The 9,545-nt window shown below is 37.4% G+C and overlaps 1 long non-coding RNA gene across 1 annotated transcript; it reads left to right on the top strand.

The window, feature by feature from the left end:
* Positions 1 to 3,630: 3,630 nt before the first annotated feature.
* Positions 3,631 to 4,080, top strand: LOC121999629. Its single transcript, XR_006116804.1, has 3 exons — positions 3,631 to 3,644; positions 3,761 to 3,819; positions 4,005 to 4,080. It is a non-coding gene; the product is annotated as an uncharacterized LOC121999629 (long non-coding RNA).
* The last annotated feature ends 5,465 nt before the right edge of the window (positions 4,081 to 9,545 follow it).

Below are 9,545 nucleotides of genomic sequence, written 5' to 3'. Positions count from 1 at the left end.
AATAATAATAACTTAAATTAATAACTAAAGAGATGAGGTATACTATTTACTTTGTTACAACCTAGGTGGTTGTTAATCCAAAGGCAATGAAAAGTTCTAAAAGATCTCCTTCGTGTAGGCGGAGAAGCCTCTTACAATCGTTAAACGCTCAGACAGTTGCTAGGAAAAGAATATAAGAGTTGATTGTCTATTTTCTAGATCCAGGGGTCTTTTTAAAGCCCCTAAAAATTCTTATCTGTGGCTTGAAGGCGCCTTCCATAGGGCTGGAAGGCACCTCCAGCGAGGCTTCAAAGGATAAAGTATTATCCTTTAACAACGGCTAAAATTAGCTTGGTTGAAGGCACCTTCCATAGGGCTGGAAGGCGCCTTCGTATTATTCATCGAAGGCACCTTCCAGCCATGGAAGGCGCCTTCCACAGTGAGGCGTAGAGGCGCCACAGAGATGCCTTCAATTCCCTTTGAAGGCGCCTCTAGCAACAACTTTAGCCTTCTTTCTCTCTTTTGCTGCTCTAATCGCCTAGGTGATCACGGTCATCCGAAATAGGGCTCACCCAGACCCATTTTTCGTCTTTTTCCTCGAGCAAACTTCTACTCTAGCTTTTTATCCCTCGGAACATCGCGCACGTCCTTCTAGTCTACCAGTGTACTCTTCCGCAGCACCTCGTCCCTTGGATGCACCGAGCTCGTTAGCTCCTTTCCCGTGCCATCCTTCTCGCTAGCTGCATCTTTCCACTCGGCTTCTTGTGTTCTTAAGTTCTTGCACACTTAGACACAAGAGTTAAACACAACAGGACCTAACTTAACTTGGTTGATCACATCAAAACTACCACGGGATTCCAACAATCTCCCCCTTTTTCATGTGCATCAACCCAAGTTTAAGTTAGGAAAAAAACAAACAAATTGCAATAACATAAATTTTGTAAAAGAAATTGCAAAATTAAGTTAAGCATGCATTAAAAAAATATCCCTTACTCCCCCTAAACTTGTACTCATTCCTCCCCCTTTGATCATATCGAAAAAATTAGGAAAAATAACATAAGAAGTTAGAATATTTTGAAGTGAATTTTGAGGGTACTTAAAAAAAATAATAAACAGAATGGTTAAAAATTTTCATAAAGTCATACTTTGTATTTTGAAAAAATAAAAGAGTAAAAAAAAATTTGTTAAATTTTTTTTTAACTTGTTAGCAAATTATAACTGTAAATTGTTTTAACAGTTAGTTAATTAAATATTTATTTCAATAATAGACTTCCAGGTTGTGGCGAGGCACTAAGCTTTCTTGAATATTGGAGCAACAACTACTTTCTTAGGCAAAGCCTTTTAAAGAAATTAATATTTAATTTTCTTTCTCGCATTCAACCCTTTTTAAAAAGAATTTTACTCTAAGTATGCACTACAACAAAAATGTTAAACAACAACACCACAAAGACAACAGTTTTAGATGGAACTGTTGTAAATTTGGTAAAAGACAATGGTTTTATCTAAAACTGTTGTCTTTGAGCTCCCATAAAATACAAAAGACAACAGTTTTGTAAAAACCGTTGTCGTTGAGCAATTTTTTTAAAAATCAACAACGCATTTTACAACGGTTATCTAAAACCGTTGTCTTTAAGCGCTTTTTTAGGGGCTACGACAACGGTTTTGATAAACCGTTGTCTTTGACTTTATTTGTTTCGTCATTTCCCCTCGCAGTTTTACTTTCCCTCTCTCCGCAAATCTTTTCGGCGCCTTGTTTTCCCCTTCGCGCTCCCAAACCTAGCTAAGTAATTTTTCTTTCCCTTTCCTCATACAATCTCTTCACTCCATCCTGCTGGATCTTCCTCCACAACGAAGCGAGCATCTCCCATGGCTCGCTTTCTTGTTCCCGTCAGAATCGAATGGTTGCATCTGACCAAACAAACCACATCCATCGCAAGGTCAAGGTACATGTTTTTTTCCCTCTCTCTTGAAGCAAAAGTCCATTTACGACTAACCCCACCCTCTACCCAGAGGAATCTTCCCTTCTCCTCATGTAACGCTTGCTCCTTTCCTCGATCTTGTCGCCCTTCCCTCTGCGAGAGCATATTTGAGGAATCTTCCCTAGCGTCTCCTATGCCTTTCCAGCTGCGACCTCCTCCCTCGCCGCTGGCCGCAACCCTCGGTCTATCTCTTTCCTCTACGTCGCCCAGGTCACCTCCTCATTCCTTGTATATGATTTTTGTCGCCGCTTGCTGTTCTCGCTCTGGATTGTAGCTTGAGGATCTCCTGCCCCCTTTTGGTGTATATTTATTTTGCTACACAATCCTCGTTCACGCGGCATAATTGCAACTCCCTCTAGATGTTTTTTTTGCAGTTATGTTAAAATCGTGGTTTTGCGCGCTTGCTTGGCTGTGTGCTGCTTCCTAGTGAATGGAAGTTGAGTTACCCAAAAATAAGAGCAAGTTACATATTCTGAGCTAATTTTTGAAATGGAACGCATTTTCCATGGAATTTTGCAAAAAATTTTCCATTATCTTTCCAAGATTTAACAAGGGATCTAAGCAATTTGACCTTTTTTTTGGTATATTTATCGAACTTACTTCTTTTCCTTCCATTATGCTACTATAAGGATTTAGAAGACACTTAGAAATGATAAATAATCTAAGTTCACCTATATATATATATATATTTGTGCCACAGAAGTTTATTTCTTGTTTAAATTCTTACTGCACTTTAATTGTTTGGACACTTTTACCTAATTCCAAATATTGATTATTATACCATGCCTTTCAGGATTTTGCTCGCAGTCGTATGGTTAAATATCATAATTTTGATGTCTCTTGCTTTGCAAAGAAAACATGCTCAGGTGTTAGTCTTAGTAGGTGAGGTTACTTGTTGAAAATATCCAATCGTTCTGTTGTAAGAAATTGAGCATTTATTACACTCTACCTGTAAAATTTTTGAGGATGAGCTGTTGGATGAGTCTCCTTGATTACCATGTTTTGGCTACATTTGATTCTCGATATCTAGGGTGAAGAATTGAAGATTTACTATGCGATGTGTTTCCATTGAGTTTTGAGCTTATCTCGGGCTTTAAATCACAGACATCGTGAGGTAGGTTCGATTCAATGCGCTGCTTTATGCTAATCCAAAGGCTTAGGGAAAATCTAATTGTGTGAGCAATTGTATTGGCTGGAAGGATAATCAAATAGTGATATTTTTTCTACAAATCTTGATTCGCAAGAACCTTGTCATTTTGTAACTACAAATGTTGTAACTTTGTGAGCTCAAGTTCATCGAATTTGTTATTATTCTATTCTGTGCAATCAAAACGGTCCTTATTTATCAATCATGTTTTAATCACTTTCTACATGCCAGGTAGTGTGTGTTCTAATGTTCAAGCTTCAGTGAGATGATTTCTCAGTTTTTATCTAATCTCAAATTCTAGCAAAGTATCAACTAATATATGCAGAACCATGGTGCTTTTGCAGGTTTTTAGGATAATGAGGGACATTGGTTGGATCCCCATTAAAGCAAACAGAGAGCAAGCATATATCCACCTCAATAATAGAATACCTAATCATTTGAAGTTTGACCTGAATTGTCTTCTTGTAACTCATGGAAGACTTTTGTCACAGGTGTTCTGTTAGAAGAGGTAATCAGAACACAGGAGATGGGAGCATGCGGTAATCAGAACACGCTTGTCCTTATCCTAATTTTCTAGAATAATCCTTCTTTATACTTTACAGTCAATGTATTAATCCTTAAGGAATTTAATGTTATTTTTCTTCTGCTGAAATAGGAATAAGATGCTCTGATGCTATCTAATTTTGCACTTGAGAATCAATTACACACAGCTAGGTAAGAGTTAAGTCATGCTCTGTATCAAGTATGAAAACTCTTAGACAATTGCATGTTTTGTTGACCAGCTGCTTTATGCATCAGAATATGTTATTTTTTCCCTTTTGCGCATGTAGTTATAATATATTTTTATCTTTAATTTGGTCATTTACTTTTCTCATTAAAGTTTGTTGTATGGATTAAAGCTTGAGGATATAGAAGTTTTGTCCAACTTAAACATAACGTCATAGATTTTGCCAACACATTAAAATGAGTCCAACTCAAGTACAACTACATCAACAACTTCCCTTTAAGTTTCTGAAAAATGATTGTACCATAACTAGAGATGATACTATAGGAAGGTTCAAGTATATCTAAGTACTCACTAGAATCCATGACCTTGCTTGCCTTTCATGTAGTCATGTTGGCTTCTAGGAGATGATACCATAACTAGAGATCTCAGCATCCAAGTCGTTACAAAGAAAATAACCTACAATCCAAACCTCTAAGAACAAAGAATCTGATGCTGATGATTCCTCCTTAGCATGTAGGCTGCAGAGAATTACCCTTATTTTCCTGGCCAGGAGCCTTCCGTCCCTGGGGATACTGATTTCTTGCTCAACGTACTTGGATTTTTTTTTTGGATAGGAGTTTCAAATAATCTCTGGGGTTAAGGAAGTCAGTTTGAAGCAATAATAGGCGAAGAATTTAGCTGCCCTAAGTTGGAGTTCTGTTTTAGGTTAGTACGACGGGTTGTGTGCTTGACATTTGACGTATGAATCTATAGTCTTTCACCAACTATGTTGGATGTTTGAGATTTGGTCTTTTAGAATTTTATTGCTGGAAATCAGTCATTCCTGTATTGTTCCAAACTCAAACAATCTAACTGTCTCATATTATCTATTTATCCTTGTGCACATTATTGGAATTATTGATCCAGTGTCATGGTTGATAAATTGGCGGTATAATAGCATTTTATGCATTATTAAAAGGAACTGTATTTTGTTGATACTTGTTTGATACTTTGCCTAATAGTAGTGTATTGTTGTTATCTTCACATTCCAATTTTTTCACAGTTAGATTTGCTATATATTCAGTAAAAGAACTATTTGTAATACTTGTTTAGGACCCCCAACCTACCAGTAATCGTGAGTTTACTGATACATTACTTTTTTTTTGTTCGAGAATGATTGTATATCACATTGTGGAGCAATTTAATGAATATACTCTTCATCTTTGCTAAGAATAAAGTGATAGAAGGAAGAACTACCATTTCTTACAATACCATCTGGTGGTCAGACTCCAAGTTGTCTTGCTGCAATCAATCATATGTGATTTGTTGTAACTTATTTAATGCTCTTAAATGAAAAAAAAATCCCTGACATATTTGCCTTTTCTTCCAGTGCATGCCAGAGGCAGGAGTTGATGGTGCCCTTATTGTGCAACCAATAAACCATATGTTTGATCATTCTTTAGTAACTAGGTTGTATTTCTTCTTTTTTTTGCTTTATATGCAACACAAACAAACTAGTATTCTACTTTCTAGTCTTCGATTGATGTTTTCAGATTGGTGGTGGAGTTGGGTCGGTTAATATTTATTTATAAAGAAAACTGTTTTACTTTTATGTTCAATTACATGGTTATTTCATTGTTAGTCGTCTTGTGCATCCGCTTGTGATTAATCAATTAAGAGAATCAGCCATTTGAGTGGAATATTGTAAAGAGCGAGGGAATCAGATAAGAAATGTTTGAGTTTAGAAGTATAAAATAACTTAAACAGTGTAAAAAAAACCCTCAAAGAGTCCTTGTGACGAGTTGAAATGATATCAGCTGGTTCTAACAGTTATACTAATCCATAAAATTGGTATAGTTAGTACAATTTGGTTTATGCCAATGTTAGTTCAGATCTTATTATAGGTTTGTAAAGGTTATATGAAAATGATTCACATGGTATAGGCCATCAACTGGCTGGTAAAATTAGTCTTGTTCAAAGTTTTGGACCATGGTCACTCTGGCTTGTTATGCCCAAAGAGAGTAGCACAAACAACACCACTAAATTAGAAGTTGAAGCTTAACTGAATATACCAAACTTGATTTCCTCTTGTTAGAGTCAAGTTTATTATGTTCTAGTGTACAATTTTGTTCATACCACTGTGGCTTTAGTTTTGCTGACAGTTTCATGCTATGTGATGGCCTTATTTCAGTCACAATTGAATGAGGCTATTTTAAGAGAGGATTATGGAGAAGCTGCAAAGCTGAAGTTGGCCATAACTGGTGCTACAAGAAAGGATATTATTGGAGCAGCATTGACTATTATGAATGTATAAAACTTGTCTTATGCACTTATTGTATTTAATTTATATTCTAAGCACTCTTGTTGCCACAGAGAGCTATAGAGGAAGAGCGATACAGCGATGCAGCTTTCATTCTTGATCATGTTGGGGCAGGACTGGTCAGTTTATTGGAATTAACTTGTTGCCAATTCTTACATCATCTTCATTAAGCTATGCTTGTCCCAATTTTTTGGTTTCAGCTACATGAAGCTATTCACTCCATTGAGCTTTATTCATTTTGCTATATGCAAGGCTATAACAGTGGCTGCCAATTCTTATATACTGATTGAAAAAGAATCAGCAAGTGAGAAAAAAGAGTTCAATGAAATCCTACAAGTTGAATATTGTGATGGGACTTGTTCATTAGTTGGCTATTGTTCATTAGTTATAAATGGAACTTATTTGTTTATTTGTATTGAGATAAATTTTATTTAAACATGAGACATGTTTCTTCTTTTGTGATTGTAATTCTTGTATAAGTAACATTTTGAATGATATTGATGTGAGGAATATTCTTTCTTTTGTGAATATGATTCTTTATTATATATTTATATTGAAATATAATATATTGGTATTAAAAGACAATAATTTAAAAGACAACGATTTAAAACAGTTGTTGTTATCTATCACCCTCAAAGACAATGGTTAAAAATCATTGTCGTAGCCCCAAAAATGATTGTAACGGGCAATGTTATTAAAAAAATACTCTAAACAACAACGGTTTTAAACCGTTGTCTTTTCATTCAAAGACAACGGTTTTAAACCGTTGCAAAACTGTTGTCTTTTCAGTCAAAGACAACGGTTTAAAATCGTTGTCGTAGCCCCCCACTTTTAACAACACTGCCAATTACAACGGTTTTAAAGGCTTATGACAACGATTTTTAACCGTTTTCTTTTAATGTTTTTGTTGTAGTGATGTTTTTAGAATCCAATATAAGTTCCTACCTACTGAGTTAATTAAAAATTTAGGGGTACATCATTTTTAGGAATATTCCTAATTTGCCCCTAGTGATGTCTAATATACCTGTTTAATCTACCATACTTTCTAGATTTTGGTTTCTGACAATTATTCAAATTCAAGTATGCATGGTCATTTTTCAAACTTTTGACTTGAATTTTCAGTTTATCATTTTCTAATTTCATATTATCATACATTTCTAAGGGACATGAATTTGCTAAGTTTAATTTTAACTTAGCATTTTTTTTCTAATTTGCACAAATTTTTAGAATGTATTTTGATAAAATTAAAAGACTGCTTGGGAGATAGTGTATGTACCTCACTTACCTCGTGATCTGACGCTCCCCCTTCATCGCAGCTTTCCTCTGAGGATCCTCCCCAAGTCGATGCTCATTTCTGAGCTGCTTTCATCTTCTTGATAGCTTGCCATTAGGGCAAGTCCGAAAAAGATCTCGATCTCGAACTCAGAGGATGATGATTCGTCTCATGTGACCTTCAAGTTCTTGTACTTTGGTCGATTGCCCTTGTCTTTCTCCTTGTCCATGTTCTTCAATTTTGGGCAGTCATCCTTGATGTGTCTTTCTTCGTTGCAGTTGTAACATCGAATCTTCCTTTTGTTCTGATAATGTTTTCTTGATTGCGATTTAAATTTATTAGTTTTAATGAATTTATTAAACTTTCTTACCAGTAGCGCCACTTCATCTTCGTCGATCGATGTTTCGGAGTAAGGATCTTCCATCTTGGCTTTCAAGGCAAGATCGTTGTTTGACTTTTTGATTTCTGTAGAATCTGCACATCGAGTTTCGGTAAGTTCAAAGGTAGAAAACAAATTCTCTAGAGTACTTACCTCGAAGTCCTTAAAGATGTAGTATGCATCTGATAAGGATGACTACTCTAGAGTTCTCGAGAAGGCGTTGAGCACATACCGAATTGAATCTCGATTCATTACTGTTTCTTCGTGATTATTGAGCTAAATGATAAGCTCTTTGATCCGTGCTTGGAGTTGCACTGCCTTTTCTCTATTGTTCATTCATAGGTTTGTCAGCTAGGTTCGGAGGATATCTCGCCTTGCCAATTTTGCTTCAGAAGTGCCTTCATGGAGTTCTAGGAACTTCTCCCAGAGCTCTTTGGCGAAGTCGTAACTGCCGATTCGATTTACTTCCTGGGGCGGAAGGACGCTGAGCAGATGGAATTCTGCTTTACCATTCGCCACGAAGTCAGCTTGCTCCTTCTTCATCCATTGATATTATTCTTTGTCTTTCGGAACTGTTGGGATTGCAAGGTTACAAACATAGTCCCATATTGGAAACACATGGAAAAAATCATGGGTTTATAAGATAAAAGATATCTCCATTAGTATGAGGCCTTTTGGGGAGAGCCCAAGAGCAAAGTCATGAGGGTCTAGGCCCAAAGTGGACAATATCATGCTATTGTGGAGATATCTAAATTCTTTTCGATCCAACAATTGGTATCAGAGCCTGAACTGCCAGAATGTTTAACCACCGACTGTGCACAAGAGCTATGGTCTGATTGAGCCATGTGGGTACAATATTGACCTCAAACAAACAAAGTGGGGGCTCCTATGCTCGGATTAAGAGGACCAGACACCATACAGGAAGTCCTATTTGCGACTAGGCAAGGAAGTCCTAGTAGGTCGGGTGGACCGAGGGGCAAAAAGACCCGGTGGGTCGAGGATGTTAGGATCCTGGATGGCTAGAGGGGGGTGAATAGCCTCTTCAAAAGCTAAAACTCAAAGATAAAACTCACACGAGTGGTTAGCGCAGCGGAAAACAAGTTAAGAACAGAATAAGAATAAGAGAAGAACCAAAGCAAACCACAGTGACTCAAGTGTTTACGAGGTTCGGGGATAACTTGCCCCTACTCCTCGGTGTCCGTAAGGTGGACAAGCCGATCTTCGGTAGATCAACCCCGGTGAACACCCGGCTATGAACTTTCTCCTTCTCGGTGGAGTGACCTCTCAACAAAATCTCAACAGGTATGTAGAATATAGCACAAGACTTACTGAGCTTGGTGACTTAGGAGAATGAAAATTAAGCTTACAGTCACGCGAAGGTCAGTGAAACAGAGAGCAAGTCGAGACAGCCGCTTCTCAGCCCCGAGCGTCAAAGCTTTTGCACCGATCGACAGAGAGTTTCTTTTCTCCAGAAAAACTTCTTCTTAACCCTCTCTTCAACCAGCCTTTTATGTCTCTGCCATCTCTGCCTTTCGCCCGCAACGGATCCCTGCCAAACTGCAGCAAATCTCTGCATCCAGCCATAGCATCGCCAATCACGCTTCTTTCTCATCTGATCATCTGAGCTCACACCAATGGAATTCTGGTCTTCACTGGTGTCTCTGAGCTCCACCCAATCACCATGAGTTGAGCTGATCGATGCCAGATCACCGCCAGATCGCAGCCACGACTTTGCTGCTTTAACAGGTTTACAGTGGAACAT

This window comes from Zingiber officinale, chromosome 1A (assembly GCF_018446385.1).
Source record: "Zingiber officinale cultivar Zhangliang chromosome 1A, Zo_v1.1, whole genome shotgun sequence".
Taxonomy (NCBI): domain Eukaryota; kingdom Viridiplantae; phylum Streptophyta; class Magnoliopsida; order Zingiberales; family Zingiberaceae; genus Zingiber; species Zingiber officinale.
The sequence above is the reverse complement of the archived record's forward strand: the minus strand, read 5'-3'. Positions and strand labels throughout refer to the sequence as shown.